General features: G+C 40.7%; 1 protein-coding gene across 1 annotated transcript in view; it reads left to right on the top strand.

Moving 5' to 3' along the window:
* Nucleotides 1–8,135: 8,135 nt before the first annotated feature.
* Sytl5 (synaptotagmin like 5) overlaps nt 8,136–14,360 on the top strand; it is a 259,986-nt gene continuing 253,761 nt past the window's right edge. Inside the window, exon 1 of the mRNA XM_085838277.1 lies at nt 8,136–8,216. The gene's annotated coding sequence lies outside the window, so the exon portion shown is untranslated. The remainder of the gene's footprint in view (nt 8,217–14,360) is intronic.

Below are 14,360 nucleotides of genomic sequence, written 5' to 3'. Positions count from 1 at the left end.
TGGATTCCAGAAATTGGACGGTTGGAGATTGAGTTTTGCTTTTGATTGTGATTGTGCCCTGATATTTTTTCCCTCTTGAAGGAAGTTTTTTAGTGAAGTCCACAGTTAAGAGACTTTGAATTTTAAAAGATACTGGATATTTTAAAGGGATTGAACTTTTTTTTTTTTTTTTTTGGTTTTTCGAGACAGGGTTTCTCTGTATAGCTCTGGCTGTCCTGGAACTCACTTTGTAGACCAGGCTGGCCTCGAACTCAGAAATCCGCCTGCCTCTGCCTCCCGAGTGCTAGGATTAAAGGCGTGCGCCACCACGCCCGGCTTGGGATTGAACTTTTAATATGTAAAGACTGTGGGACTTTTAAAGTTATTTAGAACTCGGGGATGAATAAGAACTAAGAGTTGAGGCTTACTAGTGATGTGTTTGTGTCAAGTTGACAAGGGGTCAATTGTACTGGCTAGTTTTGTGTCAACTTGACACAGGCTGAAGTTATCACAGAGAAAGGAGCTTCAGTTGGGGAAATGTCTCCATGAGCTCCAGCTGCAAGGCATTTTCTCAATTAGTGATCAAGGGGGAAAGGCCCATTGTGGATGGTGCCGTCCCTGGACTGGTAGTCTTTGGTTCTCTAAAAGAGCAAGCTGAGCAAGCCAGGGGAAGCAAACCAGTAAGTAACATCCCTCCATGGCCTCTGAATCAGCTCCTGCTTCCTGACCTGTTTTGAGTTCCAGTCCTGACTTCCTTCATTGATGAACAGCAATGTGGAAATGTAAGCTGAATAAACCCTTTCCTCCCCAACTTGCTTCTTGGTCATGATGGTTTGTCCAGGAATAGAAACCCTGACTAAGACACATACATATAGGGAGACCTGTTGCATTCATCAACATCACTTTGAACCTCTTAACCTTTAAGAATTATGCCTATCCTATAGGGTGTCAGGTACATAAATCCTTCTCTACTTCTAGAAACATTGACATATTAACAAATAGGGATGAACACATGCCTAAAACTTGTCTCTTATGATAAACTGCTTGGTTGTCCACTATCCAAGCTAGCCCATCAGAACACACTATCTGACTGTCAAATGTAACGGCAATCAAAACAAGTGCCTGTCTGTCCATCATTATCCACAATCAGAATATAATGCATGGCTATCTACCATGACCCAAGTTATAGTATCTGACTATTCAGCTTGACTTAAATGAGCAACCATCATACCTGTGCTTCCTCATCATGATCCAAGCTAGCTAGTCACAGTAGAATACTTGCCTGTTCAACATGTCTCAAGCTAACCAATCAAAACATACTATCTGAATGACCAACTTAACCCTAGCTAGTTAACCAGCATATACTATTTTCCTGTAAGTTTATTGAAGCTAACTAAGCAGAGGTTACTGCCTGACATTCAAAAAGCCTATCAGAGTATGTTATTTGCCTATCCAGCATGACTCAAACTAATCAGTCAGAGTTACCATTTGCCTGTTAATCATGACTCAAGCCAGCCAATCAGAACTCAGTACCTAACTGCCTAACTCGACTCAAACTAGCCAATCAGACTAGACTATTTGCCTTTCAAGCATGATCAAAACCAACCAACTAACCAACCAGAGCATCTATTATTCAAGGAAATGAAACAGAGTATACTACCCCCTTGTCAAACATGACCTAAGCCATACATTAACTGTATTTGTTGATTACATCATGACTCAAACAAACCAATCCTATTGCAGTGTCTGTCTTAATAGCATGACTCAAACTAGCCAGCTTGTCTTCTTCCTTCTGTTGAACATGTTCACAGACAGCCAATCAGAATATTTTACCAGCTTGTTTGTTATGACTCAAGCAAGTCAACCAAAGCATACTTCCAGCTTGTCAAACATGACCTGAACTAGCCAATCAGAAAACACTACCTTTCTATCCCTCACTACCAGGCTAACCAGTCAGAGAACACTGTCTATCATGTCTCAGGGTAATCAATCATAGTATACCATTTGCCTTTCTAACATGACTTGAGTTAGCCGACTACGTGCCTGTCCATTAGGATACAAACTGCCCTATCAGAGTTTACTGCTTGCTTGTCCATCATGAACTGAGCTAGCCAATCAGAGTGTACTACTTGATGGCCAACTGTGACCCAAGTCATCCAATTAGAACTCGTTACCTGTCCATGCACTATGATTCAATCCATGCACTATGATTCAAGCTAGCCAATCAGAACAGACCATGTACCTGTCTAACATGTGCTGAGTTAGTATACAAAGTATACTGTCTTCCTATCAAAAATTACCCAAGGTGGCCAATCTTTGTACACTACATGCCTACCATCCTGAACCAAGTTAGCTAATCAGAACATGCTATCTATCTCTCTAACATGACTTGAGCCAGCCAATCAGAATCCACTACCTGCCTAATGGTAGTGGTGATTATTTTAGAGATGGACACATGACCCAGTAGAGTCCATCAGAATGATCTAGAATATTATCAGAAAATAGAACTCTTAACTCAGGAGCTATTTTAGACACTATCTACCTTAAAATGATTATAGAAAACAGGAGACATAGTCTACAAATTCAAAGCAAATTTGTCATTCTCCACATATTTCTCACATTGTTGTTCTAGAAAGCCTGTAATTGTCTTACAAGATGCCATATCGTGGTGAAATTGATGACAACTCTTCTACTTTCTCCACAAAGACATGCAAGCTTCCTTTTTAACCCTGTAGTACCCTGTCATGTCCTCCTTACAGTATTGCTATGTCACTTTAATTGCTTACTCTTTCCCTTCCTCAATCATTCATTTTGTAGCATTCTTGTTTCACTGAATATAATATTCTTATTGACTATTTAGGAATTTCACATCATGCGTCCCAATCACACTTACATCTCAGTCCTGCCAGATCTGAGCACCCCACCCCCTTGTGACTTCTCAGCATTCTTTTTTTTTTAATCTGTTTTTTTTAATTAGGTATTTTCTTCATTTGCATTTCAAATGCTATCCCAAAAGTTCCCCATACCCTCCCCCGCACTACTCCCCTACCCACCCACTCCCACTTCTTGGCCCTGGTGTTCCCCTGTACTGAGGCATATGAAGTTTGCAAGACCAAGGGGCTTCTATTCCCAATGATGTCCGACTAGGCCATCTTCTTCTCACCCGAGGAATACCGAATGGCAGAGAAGTACCTGAAAAAAGTGTTCAACATCCTTAATCATCAGGGAAATGCAAATCAAAACAACCCTGAGATTCCACCTCACACCAGTCAGAATGGCTAAGATCAAAAATTCAGGTGACAGCAGATGCTGGCAAGGCTGTGGAGAAAGAGGAACACTCTTCCATTGTTGGTGGATTTGCAAGCTTGTACAACCACTCTGGAAATCAGTCTGGCGGTTCCTCAGAAAATTGGATATAGTACTACCGGAGGATCCTGCAATACCTCTCCTGGGCATATATCCAGAAGATGTTCCAACTGGTAAGAAGGACACATGCTCCACTATGTTCATAGCAGCCTTATTTATAATAGCCAGAAGCTGGAAAGAACCCAGATGCCCCTCAACAGAGGAATGGATACAGAAAATGTGGTACATTTACACAATTGAGTACTACTCAGCTATTAAAAAGAATGAATTTATGAAATTCCTAGGCAAATGGTTGGACCTGGAGGGCATCATCCTGTGTGAGGTAACCCAATTACAAAGGAACTCACACAATATGTACTCACTTATAAGTGGATATTAGCCTAGATACCCAAGATATAAGATACAATTTGCTAAACGCATGAAACTCAAGAAGAACGAAGACCAAAGTGTGGACACTTTGCCCCTTCTTAGAATTGGGAACAAAACACCCATGGAAGGAGTTACAGAGACAAAGTTTGGAGCTGTGACAAAAGGATGGACCATCTAGAGACTGCCATACCCGGGGATCCATCCCATAATCAGCTTCCAAACGCTGCCACCATTGTATACACTAGCAAGATTTTGCTGAAAGGACCCAGATATAGCTGTCTCTTGTGAGACAATGCCTGGGCCTAACAAACACAGAAGTGGATGCTCACAGTCAGCTAGTGGATGGATCACAGGGCTCCTAATGGAGGAGCTAGAGAAAGTACCCAAGGAGCTAAAGGGATCTGCAACCCTATAGGAGCAACATTATGAACTAACCAGTACCCCGGAGCTCTTGACTCTAGCTGCATATGTATCAAAAGATGGCCTAGTTGGCCATCACTGGAAAGAGAGGCCCATTGGACTTGCAAACTTTATATGCCCCAGTACAGGGGAATGCCAGGGCCAAAAAGTGGGAGTAAGTGGGTAGGGGAGTGTGGGGGAGGGTATGGGGGACTTTTGGGATAGCATTGGAAATGTAAATGAGAAAAATACCTAATAAAAAATATTTTTTAAAAAAGGCAAAACTTTACTCAGACAGTACAGTGATTATCATACAGGCCTTGCCTACATTTACTGCATGTTTTTCATCTTATTGTCTTTTCTTCCATATCTCTACCTACTTTATTGTATAATGGCATCACTCAATTTCTCTAGCTTTTCTCCTTCATTGCACAAAGCAGGGCAGTTTAAAGAGTAAGGCTCTGGCTGAACCTAGGCCCCCTAAACATATGTAGCAGATGTGCAGCTTGGTTTCCATGTAGGTCCCCCAACAACAGGAGCAGGGGTCTTCTCCCTAAATCTGTTGCCTCTCTGGGGTGGGGGAAGAGTAGAGGGGGGCTCCCCCTTCTCAAAGGAGAAGGGGATGGAGGAACATGGGAAGTAGCTGCATGAGGGGGTACATGTAGGAGAGGGGGAGCTGATATTGGGATGTAAAATGAAGAAATAAATAGATTTTAAGAAAATAGTAAGGGATTTTCCAACTTTGTTCTCCTTTCTAATTCCTCCCTAACCTACATGCTCTCTTCTTGCCCTGGTTTACATTTTTTAAAAAAATTCTCAATGAGTATGCTATAGTTTGAATCTTAGGTGTCCTCCAAATTCTAATGTGTTTACCTAGCCCCTGGTACTATTAGAAAGTTTGGCCTAGTGAAAGGGTCTAAAGTCATTAAGGATGCATACTCTGATGACAATAATGGGACCCTGGTACCTTCCGTCCTCCTTTTATCACTTCTCATCCATGAGTTGAGCAATATTTTTTTTTTTTTGCATAGCAGTGCAATTCTACTTTACCATGGGGACAAAACAGTGGGGCTAATGAATTGTTCAGCAGAACATCCAATATTCTAAGCCAAAATAAACTTTTTCATTTTGTAAGTTGTATACCACAGGTATTTGCTACAATAATGGAAAATTAACTAGCAATGAAATGCTTTGCTACATTTTTGGTTTTAGCTTCAATAAAAACTCATACCTGTCAAATAAATCACATTCTTCAACAAGTAGCTTATATGTATACAAGGCATCCAGGTTATTAGGCAAATATATTAATATTACCAGAATCATATATTCATTGATTCATTTAACTCACATTTACTATATAGAATCTGAGACCCAGGAATTGAGTCCTAAGTATCAACATGAATAAGGCAGGGTCATGATCATTGAGAGTCACTCTGGGGAGTGAAGAGATGGCTCAATGAATAGGAGCATCTTTTACTCTTACAGAGGACCTGAATTCAGTTCTCAGCACCTACATGGTGGGGATTCATGATCATTCTGTAACTTCAGTTGCAGGAGATGTGACCCTCTTTTGATTTCCATGAGCACCGGGCTCTCATGTGGTACAAAGACATACATGCAGGCAGAATAGTCACAAGCAGAAAATAAAACCTAAAAGTAATCTTTTTTTTTTTAAATGTATGCTGTGTAACTCCTTCCATGGGTGTTTTGTTCCCAATTCTAAGAAGGGGCAAAGTGTCTACACTTTGGTCTTCGTTCTTCTTGAGTTTCATGTGTTTTGCAAATTGTATCTTGTATCTTGGGTATTCTAAGTTTCTGGGCTAATATCCACTTATCAGTGAGTACATATCATTTGAGCTCTTTTGTGATTGGGTTACCTCACTCAGGATGATGCCCTCCAGGTCCATCCATTTGCCTAGGAATTTCATAAATTCATTCTTTTTAATAGCTGAGTAGTACTCCATTGTGTAAATGTACCACATTTTTTGTATCCATTCCTCTGTTGAGGGACATCTGGGTTCTTTCCAGCTTCTGGCTATTATAAATATGGCTGCTATGAACATAGTGGAGCATGTGTCCTTCTTACTGGTTGGGACATCTTCTGGATATATGCCCAGGAGAGGTATTACTGGATCCTCCGGTAGTACTATGTCCAATTTTCTAAGGAACCGCCAGACTGATTTCCAAAGTGGTTGTACAAGCTTGCAATCCCACCAACAATGGAGGAGTGTTCCTCTTTCTCCAAATCCTCGCCAGCATCTGCTGTCACCTGAATTTTTGATCTTAGCCATTCTGACTGGTGTGAGGTGGAATCTCAGGGTTGTTTTGATTTGCATTTCCCTGATGATTAAGGATGTTGAACATTTTTTCAGGTGCTTCTCTGCCATTCGGTATTCCTCAGGGGAGAATTCTTTGTTCAGCTCTGAGCCCCATTTTTTAATGGGGTTATTTGATTTTCTGGAGTCCACCTTCTTGAGTTCTTTATATATATATATTGGATATTAGTCCCCTATCTGATTTAGGATAGGTAAAGATCCTTTCCCAATGGGTCAGGCCATCAGCAGGGTTAATGGGAAGTTGAAATGGCAAATTTCTTAGCTTTTATGCATCCTGTTAGGAGAGAGATCTGCATTTCTAATGATGATGAGAAAGTAGAAGTGGAGAGATGAGAGGGTGTATATTTGGGAAAGTTATTCCACTGTTCTGCATAAGCAAACCCTTCCTTTATCAGAGCTGTAGAAGATGTGGCAGCTGACACAGTGTCCTTGGGAAAATGCTCTACTGTCTTCCTACTCTACCTTCATTTTCTATGCACTCTGACCTCTTACTCTTTCAAAGCTAAAGTAACTTATTTCTATATGCTCTTTGCCCCAGTATATTTCTTTAAATAAAAAGTTAAGGTAGACAGATGTGGTGGTGTACACCTTTAATTCCAGCCCATGGGAGGCAGAGGCAGGAGGATCTGTTGAGTTTCAGGACAGCTATGGCTACAAAAAATGTTAAGGTGGTGGTACTGATTATTTTTTTCTGGAATGAACATTTTTCTCCCTCAGTTTTCTTAGTGCTTGGATCACAAGCATGTGTTACCTCCTACAGCTTGATCTCAGCTTTGGTATGATATAGACAGGGCTGCCATTTCATCACCCATCACCCCCAGCAGAACAAGAGACTGTTGACAAGGAAACTCCAAGTCCCAGGGCAGAATCTAGAACTTTATTCAATGGAGGTTCCATACTAGGGTGTCCCAACTGTACCAAGGAAGCACCAGCCCTAAACCCAGTTTGGTCAGAGCTTTCACTGCTCCTCTTATTCAGGGTCTAATGAAGAGGCTGTCCATTGCTACATCATGAGTTCATCATTCCTGCTGACTATTTTTTCTAAGATCCTAGGCACCTGCAAGAAGAGAGCATCAAAGGGAGGTCTCAGGAGGCAGGGTAACTAGTGTGTGGCCTGTGGTGGGCTGTAGGCTACCTCAGGAATAGCTGCTAAGTGTACAAGTGGTCTGACCTTGGCCATGCCCAGCTGGCAAGGCAGGTTGAGGAGTGTGTCCCTCCTAGATATAGCCAGCTGGAAGAACCAGCCACACCTTCTCTAGGCTGGGTGGGTTCTGGTGCTCCCACAAGGGGGAGAATGGGGATGGGGTGGGGGACCTCTGTGAGGGGTCAGTTGGGCCCTGAAGGCCTCAGCAATAGTCCAGAAAGCATGTGGAAGATGTGTAGAGTTCGCTTAGAGAGTCTGAGAGGTGAGGGAGCCCCGCGACAGGCTCAGCAGGAGGGCGGATAGTTGTGTGACCAGGCAAGCTGTGCTGAGCTCTACTGTGGCGCCGCCTCCTGGTAGAGGCTGGCACTGAGCCTGTGGGTAGGGGCGGCTGGAGACCGCCTCTCATGCGGTCCCTCTACCTGCTGGGGGCGGGGTGGAAGAAAGGCGGGCTCCAAGCGAGTGGGTGAGTCACTCCTGTCCCTTGGGTTAGGAGCGTCAGGACTTCTCTCCTTTCCCGGGGTCTGCGCATCGGCTCCAGTTCTGCGACTTCCTCGGCTACTCTCCTGGGCGGCGCGATTCCCATCTGAGGCTGGACCAGTCCTTTCCTTGTAAGTGAGGACTAGGTAAGTTCTCACCATTCGATACACTCTGTTAGGGTGCTGGCTGCGTGGAGGGGTGGGGGTGGGGGGTCTTCCAGACCTTGTCTCTGTCTGCTTTTTCTTCCTTTCTCTGGTTCTTTCCACTGTAGACAGAAAGTTAGATTTAAAAAAAAAAAAAAAAAAAAAAAACACGTCAGAGACTATCAAATCCTTGCTTAGACCCCCAGCTAAAACCAAACTCTGGAGCAGTGTTCTTAATTTTTCGGGTACCTTCAAATGTCTTGATGCGGCGTTTATGGGACAACGGATGTTTGATTTGTTTTGTCTTTGCTTACTTAAGCCCCCTTTTGTTCCTGAGCAATTTTTAGAGGTGGGGACAGGCGAGCTCAAGAGCCGAGCTGGGGGCTTTGCTTTCTTTATTCAGCAAGGTGGCAGGGTGTCTCACTGTGCCTTGAGTTGGGATCTTGGAGGAACCCTTTAGCCCAGAACACAACACACCGGAGCTGGAAAAGAACTGCAGTTATTGCATACCTATAAAGTGATCACAGACAGAATCAAAATATTTTGGAGGGACAATCTGTGCCAATGCAACAAAAATGTTGAGACAATTCATTAAAAGACTCCATGGAATATTCTAGGGAAAAAATTGGAGGCTATTGCTGCTTTTTTTATTTTCTGTTTTCAGAGATGCTTCAAAGCCTATTATTTCCTTTGCAGGAAGATCAATGAGAACCTATTCTGTTTCTTAGAAGGATTTGCCAGTACAAAGCTACACGTTAGTTTGTCTTCTATCCGTGTATCCTGCAAGGGAGTGTCAAAACTCATTGCTTTTAGAAAAATCAGCTTGGGGAGGGGGCGTTTCTCATTTCACTACCATTAAGCAGCAAAATGTTTCTGTGACCGTTACACTCTAATTATTGCTGTCGTTTTGAATAGGAGTAACAGAGAGAGCATGTGATATGCATGAAGCTGTGGCTCATGTTGACAGCCGACTGCTTGTCAGCATTATTCAGTCTAATGTGATATATTAACAGGTGGTCTGAACTGACATCACAAAATTATTCTGTCCTAGAAAACTTACCCGATGGTATGGTACCAAAGTATTCTTAACCCCAGGATTGGTTTTTATCTTGTGCGAGAAATATGGATGTGGGAATATTTTGTGGCAATTTATTAGCCCCTGATTATAGATGGCTATTTTCTGAATTGTCCTATGGATTACAATCTATGACTATAGGAAAAAAGCCCTCCTATCCCTCTTGGAAAAAAATTAGTGAAACTTTAGATGGTTAGTCAGAGAGCCCTTAATGCTCCCTTCTCAGTGACCCTCACGAAGCTTTTAAAATAAGTTATATTTCCCACTTCCCTGATAACCTAGCTCTTCACACTTTTATCATGACTCTTATTCACATTTTTGTCAGTGAGATTCCATAAAGTAGAGGTACATTGGAAACATGAGTAAATGATTAAATCATTTTGCAATTCATATTTCTCAAACAATTTATGGGCAACCTTTCTCTCCACCCCTAGAATATAATAATATAATCTATATAATTCAATGGTATTCAAAATGTGGGTCATCAGATTATACTGTTTTAAAAATAAATAGAAATATGCATATATACAAGTCCATATGTTTCACACACATACACATATCTATTTTAAAAGTACTTTTAGTAATAGAGAAGTTTGACAGCAATTGAATACAATTGTCCAATAATGTTGGGGCTCTGGGACAATACCTTACCTTTATGATTTCAGAACAGCTTCAACAGCTCCAGATATGATGCCCTTATACTGTATTCAAGTGCAAGAAACAAAGGATAGAAAAGAGCAAGGTATTTTCCTTCATGCAACTTCCTCTTTGCAGAGGAGAAAAAAATCCTATTTCCCTCAAAGTTTCCTAACAAATACCCCTTTTACCTCATTGTCAGGATCTGGGGGCATATAAACTGCTCTGAGTGGCAAGAGTGGTTGGGGAAACAGCAGGCCTTTTAGCTTCTATAATGGAAGGCTTATTGGGAGGGGTGTTGTTGATGGATTTGGAGAGCTAGCCAGAAGTTTTGCTAGGATGCTATGAAAATTTTTGTTTGAAATTGTGTTTGTGTTATTGGTTGGACCAAGCACTACTCAAGGTGGTAAAATCACATTTAGAAAAGATTCCATCTTGTTCAAAACCTTGTCTATGAAACCTTCATGTGTTGAACATTAATGCATATCTTGAGATTTTTAAGAGGCTTGACAATGGGACTCTGACGTTTACAAGTAAGGACTTGGAAAAGAGAGTAGGATTGGATGTTGTCCTTGGGGTAGAGCTTTCGTCACTGAATACTTCTGGCTTTATAAGAAAAGGGAGAAGACCAGGGAGGTTTTCAATTACTTTGTGAAACCCTGTATAACACACACAAACACCCCAAAACGGACTAATATGTTAACATTCAGAAGCTATAGCCTATATATATCCACATTCACATATAAATATGATATGCCTTCCATCAATATTAAATATAAACCAGGGTTTAGAGATATAGGGATATGGAAAAGATTTAGTACTTAAATGATGTTTAGTGCTGTTATACTAGAGCCTGGTGTGAGGATTTATAGAATCTAAGTCTTATCCGTTGGATCCTGGGGAGCCTGGAGGCAATGTAACAAGAGAAACTATGAAAACCTATCAAAACTGGGTGCTAAGAGATTTTCTTGAGGGAGGGACTTCTGTGTACTTGTCCTGTGGAAGATGTCCTACTGAAGGGCATTGGTTGGGGTGGGAGATAAAACCAAAATAAAAGGCCAAATAACAAATGATGATATATGAGGGGAACACTGTTGTCATGCACTGACAGCTGCTATTCTTGACTTCCTTCAAGTAGGAGTCCTCAATGTCTAGAAAGACCAACTTTGAAAACAACGGTCGGAGATTGAATAGGCAAGGATTAAGAGATTGAAATTGTAGATGTTAGATCTTAGAGCTCTGAGTCTTGGATGGTTTGCCTGTTAAGCCTGGTGTAGATATGAATAGCTTTCAAAGATTGCTTCACAGTAACAATTATCAGAAGGCTTTTTAAAAACCCAGATTTACGGGTTAATCCTTAGATCATTTATTGGAACTGTTTGGGAATGGAAACCAAGTTTATTAGTGTTTTAAAAACTCCAATAAATTCCAGTACCTACTTGAGTCTGGAGACTCTTAATTTTCTGCAACTGCCACACTAAATACCACAAAGGAAATGAGATAAAGAAAATACATTTATTTTCCCTGAGTCCTAGAGATAAAACATCCAAGATCAAAGTATCAATAGGCTTTTCTACTTGTGAAGCTAATCCCTTTGATTTGTATGCAGTTGCCTTCTTGCTGTGTTAGTAATAGCCTTTCTTCTGTGCATATCCGTGGTGTGAAATCCTCTTCCTGAGGACAAAAATCACAGCAGAAAGTTTACCATAATGCCCTCATTTTCATGTGATCAAATTGTTATAAGACCTGTTTCCAAATATAGTTATATTCTCAGGGCCTTGCTGTCAGAATTTGAACATAATACCGTGGAGGAAGGATACCATTCAACATATGACTTCTATGACTGCTGTATAAGCATGGTAGTTCTTACATTTAGATGTGAATATAAACTACCCAGAAACTTTGTGAAAATGCAGAACCAAGATGAGGCATGAGAGTGCAGAGTTATTCCAGATTCCTGGTCATCTAATGTTGCTGGCTCATGGACTGTCTTTTAAGTAGTGAGGTCTGTGTAGATCAGTGGTTATCAAGCTGTAGGAGTCACCAAGCTCAACATGAAGGAATTGTTAGAGACAGATTTCTGGGGTCTGATCTCAGAATTTCTGATTCCAGTAGTTTTGGGGAGATCCCAAGAATTTGCATTTCCAACAAGTTCCCAGACAATGTCCATGTCATTGTCTAGGGATGATGTTTTTGCAAGCCACAGATCCCTCATATTTTCACATTGTATGGTATTGGTGAAGTCAAGGTCATTGCATATAGCACACTATGTGAAGTTTATGATATTTGCTATCTTAATACTGACAGTATTACATTTGTCAACATTAGCCCCCTCCAATAGAACAGTGGATTAGAAAACGCTTCATTGGAAGTTTTATATGTCTTCTAGAAGTAGAGGTAGGTGGATACATGTAGCCTCACTTGTCTCTAGTGACGTTCTTTAACAAGAGAGCTAACTTGCAGCTTGCTATTTTTACCAGCTTAAAGGTGATTATATAAGATTTCTATGCAATTTTAAAAGGTTTAACCGCTCTAGGGAATATATGTCTCCCAAAGGAGCAATGGGAATTTCTCAAAACACATTAATTTAAAATAATTTCTTATTTGGGGGACATCATTTCTGCACGAGACTCATAGTGTACTACATCCAATGGTATTTCTTCCCCAAATAACTGGAGATGAGAAAAAAAATTTGTGTGTTTCTTGAGAGTTAAATGAGTAAGATTCATTTCTGTGGATGTTTTTAATTATTTATAAAATATGTATCTAGCACTTTTATCACCTCATGAATGTGTATATATATTTTCATTATTGTTAATGTTATGCATTATATGCATTCATTTCTAATTCAGTAAAACAAGATTATATTTTTTGAAGATTTATTTTATCACTTAATTATTTGGGGGTGAGTTAGTATGGGTATGTATGTGGACAATGTGCATGTTTGTGAAAATATCAGAAAAGGATATCAGATCTCTGCTGGAGTTACAGGCTGTTTATGAGCCACCTAATGAGAGTGCTGGTAACTGAACTTAGGTCTTCTTCAAGAGCAGTATGCACTCTTAAACACTGGCTAGCTCCCCTAACTCCACAGTGAAGTTTCTTTATGCCCCATTTACTCTGGAGCTAGATAGAAAAAAAAATTGCTTTGCTAAAATATTTCCCTAGTACATTTTCCAAAATTATGCTAGATATAAAGGGTTTTTATTATGAGTAAACCACTCCTTTAGCTCTGAAAAAGCAAGTGATATCTTTTCCCCATTTGGTAAGTGTTTTGAGTTTACCTTCCCAGCTTTTCCCCAATTTGCACTTGTTGTTTTTGTCATCCCTTTCCCTGTGCACTGTCTAGGGGAAGTGTTTTAGGTAGTGTTTCTAGTCTAAGCATCTGTTTCACTTGATAAGACAAGCCCATTTGTTAAGATGGATACAACAGGCTGTCAGAGCGCCATGAGATTAAATATTTGAACTGTTACAGTGAATTCTGCTTCTCCTGATTTCGTGCTCAGCAATCAACCTTATGACACCACATGTTCACTGCCTACAGGGAGAGGACAACCTGGTCAGGCTATTTGGTTTGCCTGACAGTTCCATTTTTTTCATTGTAAATTATTAAGCCAACACTGGCTTTAAACACTTCTGACTGTTGTGGGAATGAGTCCGCAGGAAGCACCTAAGCCTGATCAATTCAAGGCCACTGATAAGATCTCTTATCTGACAGATGGCTCCAGGCCAAGTCCCGATGCTGCTGACTCACTAAAGTGAATTAAAACCAGCCAGCATTTATTACTATTAAGCATTTTCTGCATACCAAGCACCATACAATTTTATTTACCTTATCCCATTTAGCTCTCATTATAACTCTGAGAGTTATTAGGTATTTTCATTTCATAATTTAAAGGCAGATATGTAGATTTAAAATTTGCCCGGAGTCACATGGCTACTATGATAGAATTTTTTTTAATTTAACTTATTATTTTTTTAAATATCAATTCCCTTATGGCATTTTTATATAAATTTAGTCTGGGTTTCATGTCTCACCCCGACTTACTCTCTGCTTTCCCCCATATGCTTGTCCCTATCCATGCTTGTACACTTCTGCTCTTAGTATTTTTTTTTCCACTCCTAGTGACAGAAACCTTGAGTTGCCCTCCAGTATTCATCCTCACATTCTCTCTATGGAACTGAATCCCAATTTTCTTGCTAGTGGCAGTGTATTTCATGAATAGTCGATCATATAGCATCTCTCACACCTGAATGGATGTGAAGCTATGACAGAATTTTCCACTGAGAGAAAACTGTTTTGTGGACTACATCTCAGAAGCCTGAGGACAGGGAGTTGTCATGCTTGAGAGGAGAGCCTTTTCCTCCCCTCCGCTTCTTTTTGTTTTGGGTAGAGAATGCAAACATGAAAGCTGCTGTCACCTTAGACCATGGGA

The sequence above is a fragment of the Mus caroli genome, unplaced genomic scaffold, assembly GCF_978045245.1.
Source record: "Mus caroli unplaced genomic scaffold, Mus_caroli_1 scaffold_5, whole genome shotgun sequence".
In the NCBI taxonomy this organism is placed as follows: Eukaryota; Metazoa; Chordata; class Mammalia; order Rodentia; family Muridae; genus Mus; species Mus caroli.
The sequence above is the reverse complement of the archived record's forward strand: the minus strand, read 5'-3'. Positions and strand labels throughout refer to the sequence as shown.